The 16,838-nt window shown below is 56.0% G+C and overlaps 1 long non-coding RNA gene across 1 annotated transcript; it reads left to right on the top strand.

Annotated features, from left to right (window-relative positions):
• Positions 1-2,652: 2,652 nt before the first annotated feature.
• On the top strand, positions 2,653-8,900 carry LOC123862294 (uncharacterized). Its single transcript, XR_008508193.2, has 3 exons — positions 2,653-2,922; positions 4,633-4,727; positions 8,694-8,900. It is a non-coding gene; the product is annotated as an uncharacterized LOC123862294 (long non-coding RNA).
• The last annotated feature ends 7,938 nt before the right edge of the window (positions 8,901-16,838 follow it).

Here is a 16,838-nt window from a genome sequence, read left to right on the forward strand (position 1 = left end):
CCCCTCTGTGCCTTGCTTAGCAGTTCACACCAGACACTCCATCCCTGGGCTAACCCATCAGGTCTATTTAGGAACTTGGCATCTCAGCCCTGTCTGCTCACAGCAGTTCTCCTGGAAGGACCGGGGCGGGGGGGTGGGGGGGAAGGCCCCTGGGGAGTCTCCATATCCCTGACAGTACAAGGACCCCTGGAGGCCCGGGCATTGGGGGAGGGGCAGCAAGCCGGAGTGTTGGCAAGAGCACACTGGCAGCTGCACGCAGGGATGGATCTGCTGGTCCTCATGGGAGCAAGCCTCTCTCTGGATCAGTAGAATAAGCCAATTTGTGCCCCCACCGCCTTCCCCCCCAGGAAGGATTCAGTGGGCTTTGTGTAAGGGGATTAAGGCTTTAGCCTGCTCAGCAGGGAGAAGGGCTCTGTGCTCAGTTCTGTGGCTGTGTGGCCACGCTTCCGTGTGTCCACAAGGCCACGTGGGCTGCCGTAGGCCCTGAGTCGCAGGCGGCAGGGGCTGTGGCTGGAAATAAGAGCGGCTGGTGGCAGCCTCCCTAGAGAGGGGGGTATGTGGGCCATGGAGGGGCCCAAGAAGGAGTGCCTCTGAGGAAGGGGGGCAGAGGTAGGCGGGAAGAGATGCCCTGAAGAGATCTGAGCCCAGGTAGGGGGGCCGGAGGGGTCTCACAGAAATCCTAAAATCCAAGGAGGACCGGTTCACACTCCCATTGCCCAGACAAGAGCCTGAGGCTCAAACAGAGCAGGCATCTTGCCCACTGTCACAAAGCAAGTCGGCAGCAGAGCTGAGAACAGAACCCAGCCTCCTGGTCCAGGGCTCAGTCACGGGCTAGTGGCAAGGCCCGGGTCCTTCTACTCTCTGCAATGCCTCTTCCTCCTGTCCCAGCCCCGGAAGAGGGTCCTGGTGAGGGGCGCAGGCTGAGGTGAGAACTTTCCCAAGAGCCTTTTGCATCTGGACAGGGATGGTGGGTGGGTGGGGGTAGTTATCAGTAGATCCCAAATGAGGGATTCTGATAGGTCTGGGCCTGTGTCATGGGTCATCCAGACTGTCGACAGAAATCTTTTTGCATGAGGGTCTTTTTCTAGGGGAGAAGTGGGATGGCTTTTGCAGGCCCTCAAGAGAGCCACCTGGGCAGGGCTGGAGTGGGGGTAGTCTGGGTCTGGGTGGAGTATGGGTGGCCCTTAAGCAGTTTCAGGGATGTGTGTCCAAGCCCTGTGCCAAGGGAGACCACAGGCAGAGAGGCCAAGAGCCTTGGGGCCCAGCGAGTGTGCTTTGAGTCCTGGGTGGAAGGGGAGTCTGTGAGGCAGAGAGAGGCCCTCACCAGGCTTCTCAGATTGCAGCCTGGCTTTAGCCCAGTGCCAGTGGCAGGGAACCCGCTCTGTGACTCTAGGGTAGAGACACTTGGCATTCATCGGGAAACACAGCCGCTTGGGTGGAGGACCTTGCGAGGGGGCTGGAGAGGGGGAGGAGGGCCGTGCGGATGGGGGCTAACACCGCGATTGGCCGCAGAGAGAGGGAAGACAGCCAGGTGAGCTCATTCTCCGTGCCTGCTGGGCCCGAGCTGGGCGCCGAAGCAGACACCCCCCGAAGCTGTCTGAAGAGGGCCGTGCTTCCCTCTCTGAAAGGCTGGGCTAAGGGGGGCAGGTTAGGGGAGACATTTTGACTCCTGAACTCGGAGTCAGAAAGCCAGAATCTGAACCTCGGGCTTCACTCACAAGCTCTGCGAAATGGGCAAGTCTCGTCTTCCCCGCAGTCAAGGGGGAATGAGTGTCCTCTGAGACAGGATGACTGAGAGACAAGAACATTGTTGTCCACTTGAGGGACACTTGCTGGGACGGCGCTGCTCAGAAGGCGGTCCCTGGTATGTCCCTTGGAGGCCCTGGACCCATGTCAGTGGTGGGGGATGGGGGAAGGTGGACGGAGGCCTGCCCCACTCCCTGTGCTCACCACCCCAGGGGATCAAGTCCTGCAGATCAGCTGCTTCCCTGTCCTGCTTCGCCTCCTCCTCCACCTGACAGGGGCCCCAAGCTAGAGGCCAGGCCAGGCACTGTGATAAAAAGCTGGGGAGAGGGGGAGGAGAGGTTGGGGACAGCCTGCCCACATCCCGTGCCCTCCCCACCCCTAGCCTGGCCTTGCCAGGGCCTGCCTGAGTCTCCTTCTTAAGGGCCCTGGGCTCAGGGTCTTGCAGGCAGAGCTTGGAGCCCAGCTCCTGTGTCTGTGCGGCGGGCCTGGGTAAGGTCTCCTCATCTGTAAACTGTATGCGGCGGGGAGGTCTGGCCAAAACAGCTAGAGCAGGGCCCTTCTGATAGAGCCCCTGGGGTGGCCCCCTTTCTTCTCCCTTCTTGTGCCATGTTCTAGGTCACCCTCCCAGCACTTGGGAAGGGCCTGAGAAAGCAGCAGATGTGCTGCGTCCGTTGTTCAGATGTGGACAGTGAGGCTTGGTGCCCCAGCCAGCGAGTCAGCAGAGGCTCAGACCAGATCGCCATCTCTTGGCACCCAGCCCTGGTGCTTTCCAGCTCCTGGTGCTCTCCCCAACCCCTTGGCCCTTAGCAGGAGCCCCAGCTTCCTTCCCCACCCCGCTCAGGGCCCCAGGCCAGGCCAGTCCAGACAGGCTCGGCAGGAATCTGCTCTGGTCATAGCTGCCTTCCATGGGGCTGCCTCAGGGCTGGGCCCAGGGCCCCGAGGTCCTAGGGACATCGCTTTCTGTTTATTTTCTGCCTGGCTTCTGCACGCACTGTGGTTTCCACTTGGAAGTTCTGCAGTGGGAACTGTGGGGCCTGCTCTGGGGGCTGAGCTGCTTCTGTGGGAAAGTTTGGGTTCTGCCGACAGCTCACAGCCGCCGCCAAGACCCTAGTCCCAGAATTCCCACGCCGTGGGCCATGGGCTCTGCTCCTGCAGCCTCTGTATCACCTGGGCCGGGTAAGAGTGAGTAGATGGCCCCCTCCTCCAGCATGGGAGCCGGAGGGGTCTTCTCCTACTTCACAGGTGGGGAAATTAAGGGCAGAGATGGGCAGGAACTGGTCCAAGCCCCTCCTAGCCCACAGCAGGGCGGGGACTGAAATGAAACAGCCTGGTTCCCAGCTCAAGGAGCTGTCCACAGGACTTGAGATCCCCTCATCCCTTTGGGCTTCGCTGGGGAGGGGTGGACACCCAGGGATGCTTGAAGCCCTGAGTTTCCCATGACTTGTTCTGGAAGGGGCCTGGCCCTCCTTCCCCACTGTGCCCTGGCCTGTCGCCCAGGCTCTGGGCAGAAGGGGGTTGGGAGGGAGCCGCCCCTGCTCTTGTTCTCCCTTGGGTCCCCTTGGTGGCCTGGCTGCTGGAGAGCCCAGCTGGTCGCTGGGAACCTGACCCACTGCTGAGAGGGCTACCCATTCCTCTCCGGAAGGCAGGCTACAGGGGGCTCTGGTCTGGGAACCAGCCCTTGGATTTGAATTCCAGCTCCTCTCTCCCGTGCCTCCTGGCCCAGGGTCTCTAAGCAGGCCATCCCACCTCCCGTGCCTCAGTTTCCTTGTCTGTGAACGGACTTAGGACCATCCCTACCTTCCAGAGCATCATGGGAGCAGCGTGAGTGAGCTGTGAAGTGCTCAGCACACACATGGGAGCTGAGGCCAATGGCCAACAAGAGAGCCCAGCTGGGGAGAGGCTGAGGTCTGGCCTTGACAGGCCTCCTTCGGGCCCCAGGGAGCGCGGTGACAGTTGAGGTGCTGTGCTGGGGGGGGGGAGGGGGGGCGGGCCCTGGTGGTGGCTCCACATCGCAGGGCCGAATTCCTGCTGCCAGGCTGGACTGGCTCTCTTCGAGGGGAGCTGATAATTGAGCCATCTCTCAGGGAGCCGACCCTAAGTTTTATTAATCTGTAGGACAAAGGCAGCAGCGCTGTCCTGCTGAGGGGCCTGTGAGAAGGAGGGGAGATGAAGGGGAAGTCGTTTCTCTTCCCAGCCTCTCTGCTCCTGGAGGAAGAGGAAACCAACACAGCACTGGGGAGGAAGGTCTCCCCTGCTCCTGTCCCTGGCTGGGCTTTGCTCCTAGTCCTGGCCACCTGCCTCTTTAATCCATTTAACCCTCATGGCTATTTTTCTAAGCACTTGTCCTCAGCTCCGGCCCCCAGGGCCTCCTTGACAACAGAGCAACTCCCAGGTCCCAGTCCCAGAAACCCCTGGGCTTGCGCTCCTGGCACCGGGCTGGGTTGTTCCCCAGGAGGGGACAGGCTTCAAGGTCAGGCTGACGCCGGCTGACCTTGAAAGCTTCCCGGGCCTCTCCTGGCGTGCCTCTGCTTTCCAAGCCCAGTGAGCTCCATCACATTAAAAAGCTGTTAAAAGCGCCGTCTGGTTCACCACCTCCATGGCTCTGCGATCGATGGCTGCTGGGGCAGTCTCAATTCAGGGACGGGCCTGCCAAGGTCTGCCCTGGGGACCCAGTCCCGGGGGCTGTCCAGCTGCAACCCCATCTCCCCACCCCAGCCATCCACCCCCTCTCCAGGGAGGGCAGTGGGAGGAGAACAAAACAGTTGCGGGGGGAGGAGGGGTGCAGTATGGGGCGCCCCCTGGAGTTACGCTGTGGTTGGGGTTAACAGTCTGCACCAGGCAGTAGCCTAAATGCTTTCAGTAAATGAACTCTTTTCATCTTCATAGCAACCCTATGAAGGAGGGCTGTTACTAATCCCATGTTGCAGCTGGAAAAATGAGGCACAGAGAGGTCAAGTAACTTACCCACAGCCACACAGCTGGTAAGTGGCAGGGCTAGGGTGGGAACCCAGAGATTCTGGCTCCAGAGGCCCCTGCAGCATCCGGCGCTGGCTGGGCTTCTCCCTGGGAGGGAACAAGGCTTTCCCTGACATCCTCACAGCAATGCCGAGAGAGAAGTCTCATCATGCTCAAGTTACAAATAAAAGAATGGGGTGTGTGTGTGTGTGTGTGTGCTCAGGAATGTCAAGACACTTCTCCAGGGTCACACAGCTAGTAAGCAGAGGAGAAGACACTCAAGCCCAGACCTCACTGGCTTCAGCCTCCCCTGCAGGGCTTGTGCTCTGCTCACAGTGCCTCGCTGGGGCTGCAGGGAGCAGTCCCTTCTAGGCTGTGGCTAGCCCCACAGTGATGGACACAGAAAGCTGCTTCTGTCCGCGGAGTACCAGGGTAGCCCGAGCTGGGCCTCAGAACTGTGAGGCTTTGACCTTGAGTTGCCCTGTGGCCACAAATAAGGCCTCCCTCCTGGGCCCGCATTTACTCAGGCCAGGTGCCTGGGAGCTGGTGAGTTAGATAGGTCAGACAAGCAGAAGGTGGTGGTGAGGGGGTGGCATGGAAAGTGGGTAAGGCGCCACAGCTGGGCTTCAGGCCCTTTATTAAATCCCAAACAAACCTAGCGACAGGATTCCATAGTGGGATTCAATGGGCCTCCAGATCCTTCTGTCTGCCTGCCCGTGGTTTTTAGTGCTCTTGTAGGTCCTGGCAGCTGCAAGGCCCTCAGACTTGCAGCCAGCCTTGCCTGGGCCGGAAAGGCTCCACAAAGAGGCCCTGACTTTCCTCTGTCACCCCAACCTGCCCTGGCTTCTCTGGGGACACATCTCAAGCAGAGCAGGAGGAAGAGGCAGCAAGGGAAGGGATTCCCCAGGGGAATCTAGCTGATTTTGCTAGATGTCCTCCCTCCCACTCTGGTCCCCAGTGGCTCTCACATGCGGCTGGGATGACCCCACAACTTCGTCATTTGTGGGATCTTCAGATTAACCCATAAAGGTCTGCCTTCCCATGACAAATTTAATGCCATGGTCTACATGATGAGTTCCTCTCTCTCCATCACCTTTCCCACCTCATCACCTCCCACTCTTCCCTGGCTCGCTCTGCTCTACAGCAGCCTCCCTGCTGTACTCAAGCACACCAGGTCCACTGTGACCTCAGGGTCTTTGCACTGGCAACACTTCAATACTATGCTCCTTCCCCAGGGTCCACATGGTTGGCTGACTTCTTCAGCTCCCTGAGTCTCTGCTCTTGATTTGTACTTTCTCACCACGGCCTGCCCTGACCACTCAACTTCAGACTGCCATCCTCCTGACCCTGCTCTGTCCCACTCCACAGATTTATTACCTCTGGAACTTTGTCATTGACTTTAATGTTGTTTTCTCTTTCTCCTCCATTAGAATATGAGCTCTCGGAGGACAGGGAATTTTGTTTTGTTCAACATCAAATCCTGCCCTCCCTCCCCCTAGCACTTAGAACAGTGCCTAAAAACAGTGTAGGTGCTCAACAAATATCTGTGGATTAAATGAATGGACGAATGAATTGATTGCAGTACATCTCAAAGAAGAGTCAGGGTAACATTTATTTGTTTAGGGACTAGGAATGGAGCCTTGGAAGACATAGGTCAGAACCTCACCCCTGCTGTATCTTCGCTGTGTGACCTTAGGCAGGTCACTGCCCTCTGGGTGTGTGAAGACATGTGTGTCAGGGCGTGCTCCATCCCTCACCACCAGGGCATTGTCTGGGCCTGTGTCAAGCTGGGCAGGTGTCCCCTAGACCTGGCTCAAGTTGGGGTGAGTAGATAGGTTGTGAGTAAGCATCACCCTAGACGGTTCTAGCAGAATTGTACTTCCTGTGCCCTCTCTGGGCCTCAGTTTCCCCAGCTTTGGATCCTCTGACCTCTAATGTCCTTGAGTCTATGATCTGAGCCAGGTGCTTGAGGCTGAGTGAAAGGCTATGGTCTCTGCGGGAGCAGGGAGCAAGGAACTTGACAGAGGTGAGGCCTGCTGGGGGCAAGGGGGATGGCACGGGCAAGAGCAAATGAAAATACCCATGCAGGAGCACAGCCTTCCAAAGGTGAGAGTCCCTGTTCCGGGGAGAGTCTTGGGGGCAAGGACCAGCCTTCCTCCCAGCCCCACCCTCAACAAACCCCAGGTGACAGCAGCTGGCCTCCCACAAAGGCCAGCAGAATATCAAATCAATCAAGACAGCAAAGAAAGCAATTGTAGGAGAAGAGGGGCCAGCGTTCAGCTGCATCACCCCTCTTCCGGGGCCTCAGTTTCCCCTTTGTGAATGGAGGGAGCTGGCTCTTCAGTTGTTTGGGGGATTTTCACCCCAGGCTGGCCCTGGAGCAGGAGAGGTGAGGGTGGTCCCGCCCGCCCTTCCCCTCTCTGTCTGTGATTGCTGTCGCCTGCTCCCTCCCCTGCCCTCCCCCAGCCCTCCCCACCCCCTCTTTCACAGCCCCCAGCGTGCTGTGCAGAGTTATTAGTTTAGGTTCATTTAGAATCGGCTTAGCAACCCCACACCCCTGGAACCTGGAAGCTTAAAGCACAAGATGTCTGGCAAATGGAAATTCAATTGCTTTAATATAGAGACTATTTTGCTGCAGTCCAACTGGAGCCTCTTATTAAGAATCTGATGGAATTTCTAAATAGGGAGAGAGGCCCCAAGGAGGGGCCATCGCCCATCACACACCAACATTGCTCTTGACATATTTATGGCTCCAATAAAATCTCCCATCTGGTATATTTTAAAATAAAATTGAAAATTTATCACTTTCCCTGAGTCGGTCTGTCGTTCTCCCCAGGAGGAGATAGCCAGCCTGAGATTGCAGGAAGCAGTGGTAGCGGGAGGCAGGCAGGCAAAGAGGTTAGGCCGGGCTCTGATTTAAATTTCAATACCTTCCCCATTACAGCTGTCTGGGCTGGGGAAATTACTAGGGGGAAGCTGGCTGTGTGCTTCTCCTATTTCTCTGGACACCCGTTCTCTTCTCCCCACCATGGCCCACAGGCTTGGTTTGTTCTCTGCCTTAATTTGCAAGATCTGGATGAGCCACGACATGACAGACAGGGGAGAAAGCCCAGTCCGCTGGGATGTTAGAGCTCTGGGCTTGGGGATCAGCCTCATCCCTACTCCCCCCTATGGAGCCCAGTGTATATCTTTGGGGACTACGGGATGGTTCAAGAGGGCCCCTCTATTGATTAGGGTTCAGAGGTGAAGATCAGGGCTTAGACTTAGGTGGGGATTAAGGCTCAGTCTATAACCAGCATTAAGGTTCAGTCTAAGATCAGAACTTGAACAAAGGCTAGGATCAGGTCTCAGTCTATAAGCAAGGTCAGGGCTGAGACTCAGGCCGGTGTCAAGGTTCCGTCCGTGAACAAAGACCAGGCTAAGACTGCATCATTATAGAAGTCAATTCACATCTCTGAGCTTCAGTTTCTTCTGTGAAATGGGGAGGGGAGTATGGCTCGTCTGCCTCACAAGGCTATTTTGAGGAATAAATGAAAACTTCTGTAGCATTTCATAGTTTATAAAACGCCTGCACATTGTCTCCTTTGGTCCGCATGAGAACCTCTATTTTAAAGACCAGAATATAGGCTGAGAGAGGTAAGGAAGCTTATCCAAGGTCCCACAGCCAGTAAACATAGACAGGAAGTAGGGGTTGGGCATGGCTCTTCCTGACTCCAACCAGTCCCTAGAACACAGTAACACCAAGAAGCAGTGACCAAGACCACACTTGTCAACCCACTACTCATTTCCACCTCTCTCTATGGTAACAGAACACATACTCTGTTCTGGGGGCAATGTGTCCTCCCAAAATACCGCTACATGTCCCAGCTTCCCTTGCAGCCAGGAGTGACAATGAGATCTGAATCATTGTGTGGAAGCCCTGGGAAAGTTCTGTCATAGGGAGACAAGGAGCATGCATGTGTCCCCCACCTTTTTTCCTGCCTGGAATGCAGACACAGTGGAGCTCGGCAGCCATCTTGGACCACGAGGTGACCCTGCGGAAAGCAGGGCTGAGGATGAAGCCAGCAGAGAGAGAAGGAGCCTGGGATACTGAGGACATGGTGGAGCCATCACACCAACCCTGGGCCACTGACCTCCAGATATGGAAGAGTATTCGACACAACTAATCTGTTTAGGTCATTAAAATTGGGTCTCTGGTACCAGCAGGCAAATGTATTCTTAATTGATTCAAAGGTGTTACCCAGAAAAAGAACACCGTCAAATAAGCTTGAGAAATACCAAGTTAAACAGAGTCTTTCTTGCAGGATTTCCCAGAGCCTATAAAGGCTAACCAGTTTGGGGAACTGTCAAGCCAGGGATGTTATAGGCTACAGCTCCCAAGCTTGCTTGTCATAGAACCCTTTTGTAGTGGCACACTGTGGTGTGTGTGTGTGTGTATGGTGTGAGGTATGTGTGTGTGTGGTGTGTACACATGACGAGGGTGTGTGAAGACATGTGTCAGGGGGTACGTTTATGACGGATGTGCGAGAATGTGTGTGAGGGTGTGTGTGTGTGATGAGCATGCGTGTGCACGTGAGGGTGTGTGTGAGAGAGCGTGTGTGAGGTGTGTATCTGGGGTGTGGATGTGAGGGTGTGGATGCATGAGAGTGCATGTGAGAGGTGTGTGGGAAGGACGAGAGTGTGGTGAGTGCCGTGTGCTGTGAGAGAGAGAGAGACCGAGTCTGGGTGCCGGCAGGCCACTCCTGACGTCTGTAGCCTGGAGAGGCTTTGCCCAACACTCTCATTATTAAAACAAACGAAGACACTGGCCCCTTCTTCTGAGACTTCCTTCCGCTTCCACAAGCATTCTGATTTCAGTTCCCAGGAGCCCTCATGTAGGGCCAAGCAGACAGGGCTAATGTGGGGACAAACCTGGAAGTTCGGCCTGGGGTAAGAGGACCTCCTTGTGGCCACTGGAGCCCTCAGGGACAGGGGCCTGCCTCACAGGTGCAGGGGCCACTACGGGAAGAAGAGGGCTCTGGGCCCCCTTCACATCTCGTGTAGGGCACTGGCAGCCCGGCCCTCTTGCCACCCCAAGGCAAACAGGGACATAGTGTCATGGAGTGTGGCCACAGACAGTGACTGGCAGGCTGGGATCTGGAGCCAGCTGTCCTGGTTCCTGGTTCAGGGCTCTGCTCACAGTTAGTCCCTGCCCTCTCAACCTCCCCGCTGCGCTTCAGTTTTCTGGAAGGTTCCGGCTGAGTCACGTACTTATCTGCTGTAGTGGCTACCTCTCACTCCTCCGGGGGGTCCCATGGCAGGCTGCAAGATCTTGACGCGCCCTTTCAATGCCATGTTAAGACTCAGAACACAATGGCAGTAGTTGAGGCACCTGCTGCCTGGCTTGGCAAGGACTGCATTCCCTGTTGGGGAATTGTTTACTGCCCTGTGAAGGGGTGAAGTCTCCCACTACTGCTTAAACACGGGTCCTCCTTGGGGAACATGGCCGTAGCTGAGGCAGTTTGTCACCAGCCTGTGTCCAGGAGAGAGGCAGGCGTCCCCGCGGGGCAGCCCACGTAGAGAGAAGGGGGGCGTGTGGTGCCCAGAATCCCAGACTGAGGATGGGGGCCTCGAGGCGGAGTTCAATCCATTGCCCAGGCCTCACTCTCTCTATCTGCCGTGGGAAGGTGGATCAGGCCTCTGAGAACTATCTAGGGCCAGAATTCTAAAGTTCTGCCCTGTAAGGACACTGTAGGGAATTGCAGGCAGGCCAGGAGGACGGCTAACGCTCTCTCTTGCCAGGGGGCTCCGGGGAGCTGGAGCCATGCCTGCTTCCTCTCCTTAGCCCCAGAGCTGGACTGTGCACAGCTGGGGAGGAAGAGCCCCTCCCTGCCAGAGGGGGAGGCACGGGCCGCGTTCTAGAGGGAGGGTGGGGAGAGGGGAGAGGGGCGGGGAAGAAACAGAAGGCTGAGGCCCCATCTGCAGAAATCCCAATAATATCAAAACTTTCATAAGACCCTCATAAACCAAGAAATGCATCTTGGACCTAGGAGGTGAAGGATCATTTAAATAGCAAATTCCCTTGCGCCTGCAAGGGCTTGTTTATAGAGTCTGGAGCTGAGAGTGCAGGTGGTCCCACACAGAAAACTGGAAGCTTTTCTTTTTAAACTCCCTGAAGATTCATCTGCAATGCAGATGAATCATCTTAGAAATAAGAATGAAAACAGGGTTTGATTTTCACAAAGGCCAATTCAGAAGCACACTTCCTCTCCAGCCAAGGACACCAACATCTGTGTGTGAGATAACTATCCCCAGCTGGGTGGGAGCCTGCCCAGGTCCTGCCAAGGTCAGGTGGGTCTGCACACACACCTGCATGTGAACTCACTGTATACACACACACACACACACACACACATTCACCTGCTCAGATCCACGGCAGAGACATTTTGGATTTGGTCTTTACATAAGGCTTACCCTGTGCCTGAATCTGGATCCAGAGATTTCACTTACTCTGAACAGTTATTGAGTATACACTAAGAACCAGGATCTGGGAATACTATGACAAATAAGATGCAGTCACTCAAGGAACTCACAGGCCAGGTGGAGACATAGAGAACAGAATACTATGGGAACACAATAGCTGGGCATCTAGCCCAGGCTGGGGAAGTCAGGAGGGCTTCCTGGAAGAGATGGCATCTTGGAGCTGCACTATCCAATATGATAAGCACTAGCCACATGGGGCTATTTATATTTAATTAATTTAAAGTCAGTAAAATTTTAAAATGCTTCCTCAGTAGCACTGGCCACATTTCAAGTGACTACCATATTGGATAGTACAGAGATAGGACATTTCCAGCATCACAGAAAGTTCTATGGGACAGCACTATGAGGATGAACAGACCCTCCCCAGGTGAGGGAGGTGGAGAGGTGCTCCAGTTCCAGGCCTAGAAGTAAGACACAGTGTGTCCAGGAGCCCTGAGCACAGGTGTGAGGAGGAAGGGGAACCCAAGCTGGAGAGGAGAAAGAACTCAAGTGGGAGCTGAGGGCTGCATGTGTTGGCAAGGAGCTAGGGTTTTGTCCTGAACGTTTGGGAAGCCTTGGAAGGGTTTTCAGCAGGGAGGAGCCAGGTCAGCTTTCCTGGTTGGAAGAGCTTCCTTGGGGACTGGACTGGGTAGGGGGAAAGCCTGAAGGCCAGGAACCCATGAGCAGTTGCCAGCAGCCGGACAAGAGCAGAAGTGGGGAAGAGGGGCTGACCTGGGAGCCAGGCTGAGGGGACCTGGAGTTGGATTGGTGGCAGTCTCAGGGGAAGGCCTTCTGGCTTGAGTGACAGGTGGGCTGGGGCTGCCCTTTCTGGAGAAGAGAGAGAACCTGGGGGAGGAGCTTACTTGGGCCTGTGCGGAGTGTCAGGGAGGCGGAAACCCCCACGCCTGGCAGGTAGGTGAGGGCACCTGGTCTTCTGGGAAGAGGCAGAGCTGGAAATACTGATAGGGTGGTCATCAGCAAAGCGAGGTGCAAGTCCTGCAAGGATTCTCCCAGGAGAGTCCCCCGTAAGACAATATTGGAGCCCTGGGAAGCTTGGGTGAGTTTTAGTGGCCAAGGAAGAGAAGAAGCCAGAGTGCCAGAGAAGAGCGAGGGAGACCAGATGTCCCTTTGGAAGCACACATGTAGCTGCGGTTCTGTCCCTCAGGGTGTGGGAGCTATGGCTCTCTATCTAGGCAGGTTCCTGGAGGAGACAGTAGCTGGGCACCAAGGGCTTAAAGAGGAAGGGAATTCATGGCAGCAATGATGAAGAGGCCACGGGACAGCTTGTAGTTTCCAAAGACGGCCACAACAATCTCCCCCACCCCCCGGGCACTTCTCCAGTGTGACCTTGCCACCTGCTTCTGGAGTCCCGGCTCTGCGTCCCTCCCCGTGCATCTGAGAAGGCTCGTGACTGCTCGGCCCAGTAGAGAACAGCAGAATCGACACTCTGGGATTTCTGTGGTTGGGTCATAAAATTGCAACGCAGCTTCCACTGTGTCTGCTGGGACACTCATTCTTGGAGCCCTGAGCCACCGTGTCAGAAGTCCTACGAGGATGGAGGCCACCGTGCTATGAAGAAGCCCAGGCCTTGTAAAAGGGCTCCGTGTAGGTGTTCCTGTCAACAGCCCCACCTAGCTCCCAGCTTAGTGTCAGCATCAATCCTTAGACAGGTGAGTGGACGAGCCCCCAGTGATTCCAGACCCCAAATGTCAAGTCACCTCCAGCCTTTGAGGCCCCAGACATCACAGAGCACATACAAGCTGTCCCTTCTGCGCCTTGCATAAATGCCTGACCTACAGAATCCATGAGCCTAATAACATGGTCATTGTTTAATGCTACTACATTTTGGGATGGTTTGTTATGCAAAAATAGTGGTATCCAGAAGAGGCAGGAAGAAAACAGATCAGGCTGTGGGCATATGGCAGGGACAGGGAGATGACTGGACTGGATGTGGGATAGGGCCCCAAATGCCCCAGGGAGGGGTGAGCTTTACCCTGCATGCAGGTCAGGCAGAGGAAATTGGGTGGGCTGAGCAGACGCTCATGCTATGAAAGTGGCGAAGGCGGGTTGTTTGGAGCAGAGCTGTGAACGTCAGAGATAATTCTGGCATGGGAGGTTTCCTCAAGGGCAACATCAGGGAGCTCCCGGTGGGAGCAGCACCAAGAGGTGTAGAGAGCTTTGGAGTCTTACAGCTTTATGTTAACTCCCAGTGCTTTCACTAACCAGCTCTCCCTGAGCCTCAGTTTGTTGGTCTGGAAAATGGGAGTACAGATTCTTCCCTGGCACGTAGTATATGCAAGGTAAAATACGACTCCCTTTCATCAGTTTTTTCCCTCTGTTATTTCTCATGTTTTTAAAAAAATTTTTTTAAGATTTTGATTTTTTAAGTAATCTCTACACCCAATGTGGGACTCAAACTCACAAACCTGAGGTTAAGAGTCCCATGCTCCACTGACTGAGCCAGCCAAGCGCCCCTATTTCTTATTATGTTAACAAAGGATGCTCACATGCATGTAGCCCTAACGGTTGATAAACACATTCAAGGGCAAGGTTTTTTGCCTTATTTTAAAGACAGAGAAAATGAAGCCCGGAGGAGCTGGGAGTGTCCCAAGTCTCACAGGTCTGGAGCCTTCGGCTTGTGCTTTTTCTGCAAGTGCATGTTGTTCCCTTCCCAGACGTGGGGAGGGGAGGAGGGGGCAGGCTGGTGCCCTGGCGTGCCCCAGGGGTTCTGGGCAAGGCTGCCAGCTGCGGATTAAGCATTCCTCCCCAGCCCTGCTCCAGCACCAGCCTCCACAACTGCTTGAACTCTGGAGTCCCAGACAAATTGTAGCCCAGAGAGCAAGAGCGACTGTGGGGAGCTTACAAATGTGGCAGGCCCGGCTCTCCCCACCCCCTGCTGCCACTCCACCGCCTGCCTTCAGGCCCACGGTCAGAGCAGCCACTGAGGAACTCCCACCATGGCCTCCTGCGGTCCTCGCTGCCTGGGCAACCCCTACCCCCAAGCCCTCAGAGCCCTGGATGTGCCACCTGGACCCCAGCTCCCCTCTTCCAGCCGCCCTCCTCAGCATCTGGCCCTTTCTCAGAATGCACTGCTGTTGCCCCTAGCAACAGAGCTCCCGGACACATCCTGGTCCTCCTCCCTGCCCCCCTTTTCCTCTTCCTCCTTCTGCTTCCTCATTCCTATCCTTCCTCCCTCCCACCCCCTTCCCTCACCTGTGGAGACCCTGCCAAGGGCTGGACATCTTTGTCCTCCTTCCTCTTACTTCCACTCAGTCGGGTAAGAGAGCTAACAGACAGGCCAGCATGGGGGCTGGGGAGCCCAGCAGAGGCACCTGATGTGGCCTGGGCAGTCAGGGAAGTCTTACTGTAGGAGGTGAGCTCTGAGCCGAATCCCAGTGAATAGACAGAGAGGAGAGAAGAGCACGAATAGGCTGGGCGAGTTTGGTGCAGCTGGACCGTAGGTTATACAGGCCACGGCGGCAGAGCCTGGAGGTGGTGCAGGGACCCGGTTCTGGAGGTCAGCCCCAAGTGTGAGCTGAGGAGTGGGAGGCAGGTGGGAGGCCTGGGGCGTCCTGTTTGTGTCACTCTGAACTGGCTGCGCTGGGCCCCAGGATTGCCCTGTGGGTGGATGATGTACCCGAGAACCCCTCGCCAGTACTGCCCTGCCTCTCTAGGGCCCAGGTGAGAAAGGTGGAACCTCCGGGAGGGCAGGAGTCCGGGGTTGGGGGCGAAGCAAGTGGGGATGAAAAGGACAACGGCGGAGATAGGGGCTGAGCCCTGGCTGCCTTCCTTCTTAAGCTCACCAGGGTCAGGCTGCAGGGTCTTCACGGCCCCCGCACGATAGCAGCGTCAGCACCATCGGCCCTGGAAAGGCTTCTCCTTGCATGCCTCTAGTTCTGGGAAGCTCACTACGTCCCATAGCTCTGATGAGGAGACATTCCCTTGGCTCCCGAGTCTATGCTCTTTTCTGGGCCTGGGGTGCCCTGAGAGCCTTACCTGAGAGTCTTCCCAAGACATCCTGTGGGTCCCGGAGCCCGAGGTACCCAGGCCCTCAGGCAGAGAGTATCGACTGTGCTCATCAGCAGAGGGGCAACCCGGAAAGGCCAGGGGGCTTGGCTGGGCCACAGCAGGCACAGGGTTTGAGGGGAGCTGGGGTCCAGGTGGCACTTCCAGGGCTCTGAGGGCTTGGGGGTAAGGGGTTGCTCAGGCAGCAAGGACCCCAGGAGGCCATCTGTATACACGTCTTTCTCCCCAGTGCACCATGAGATCCTCAAGGGTGGGGATTCTGTGCCTCAAGTTTGTTCACAAATGCCAAGTGAGATAATCAATATAGCAACACCCCTGCCTCTCTCTGAGCCTCAGTTTCCCCCATCTGTAACATGAGGGCAACAGGCCAGTGGTCTTTGAGGACTGTTTTGGCTGGCGAAGGTGACTAAGTCTGGGCTATTAGAAGGAGATGGAGTGTGTCGTCTAGATCATCTTTGTCCTCCTCGCCCCCCACCGCGGCCCCTCTGAGTTTCAGGACTGAGCCTTAGGGAAAGGGGTGTGAGGGCCCAGCACTCACTGTGTGGCCCTGGGTAGAACCTCTCGGAGGCCTCAGTTCCTCATCTGCCAAATGGAGAGAATAATCACTGGGATGTCTCTTCAGGGTGCTGTGAGCCTTGGAGACATCGGCCAGACCAGAGTGTTCCATTAGGAACGGCCAGAACCCAGGCTGCTAAGGATACAGCTGTCTCAGCCACCGCCCAGGTCTGGACAGCCCAGCCCTGGGGCTCGGGGTCCCTGGGGCTCTGCTGCCCTCCAGTGGCCGGAGGCCCCCTCCCCCACCGCCGCCCTGGGCACTTAGAACCTGTGAGCTTCTGGTTCATTCAATGGGCAGCCACCCCATCTTAGGACAGACAGACACTGAGGCCCAGAAAGTGGGAGGGACTTGTTAGGGGTCACGCAACAAGTCGGGGCCAGCGCCTGGACCAGAACCTGGGCCTCCCAGCCCCCAGCACTTCCAAGCCCAGGGTGCGGCTACTCCTCTTGAACCCGACTGCCAAGAGAGGGACCCGCTCCTTCATCTGCCCGACCTGCCTCACCTGGGGGCCCCTGCCTGGTGGGCCCTGCCCTGCTGGCCACTCTCAGCACTGGCCAGACTGCCCCTCTGAAAAGTGTTCCCCATGCCTGTCAGGGGTCATGCCTGACTTAGGGGACCAGTAACAGGGGCTGGGAGGGTAGCTTAACCCCCCACCCTCCTTGATTAATCAAATACTTAAAATAATGGCCGTGGTCATGATTGATGGACAGAGCATAGCTAATTACCCTGGAGATTAAAATGACTGTTTCTGTTTAAAAAGGCTGCAAATGAGTTAATTATTTCCTTTGCTCACCTCTCTAACCTCGTTACACTTCTAAATGAATAGCAATATTGATCTTGGAACTGATTTTGGTGTTACACCACCTGAGCGGGTTTAATTAGGGTTTGAAAACGCTGCAGTGCCTCCTCCTTCTGACCGAGGAAATTAGCCTTGGGTTTTACTTACATTTCACAGCCATGTCCTCTGCACAGACAGAAGGGCTAGAACATGGTGCAGCGATGCCTGACGCCTGCCACCTTGGCCCTACCCCGGCTCCCAGCTCCCTCCCTGCCC

Source organism: Mirounga angustirostris, unplaced genomic scaffold (genome assembly GCF_029215605.1).
Source record: "Mirounga angustirostris isolate CCGP_5_RB_7025 unplaced genomic scaffold, mMirAng1.0.hap1 SCAF_9, whole genome shotgun sequence".
Taxonomy (NCBI): Eukaryota; Metazoa; Chordata; class Mammalia; order Carnivora; family Phocidae; genus Mirounga; species Mirounga angustirostris.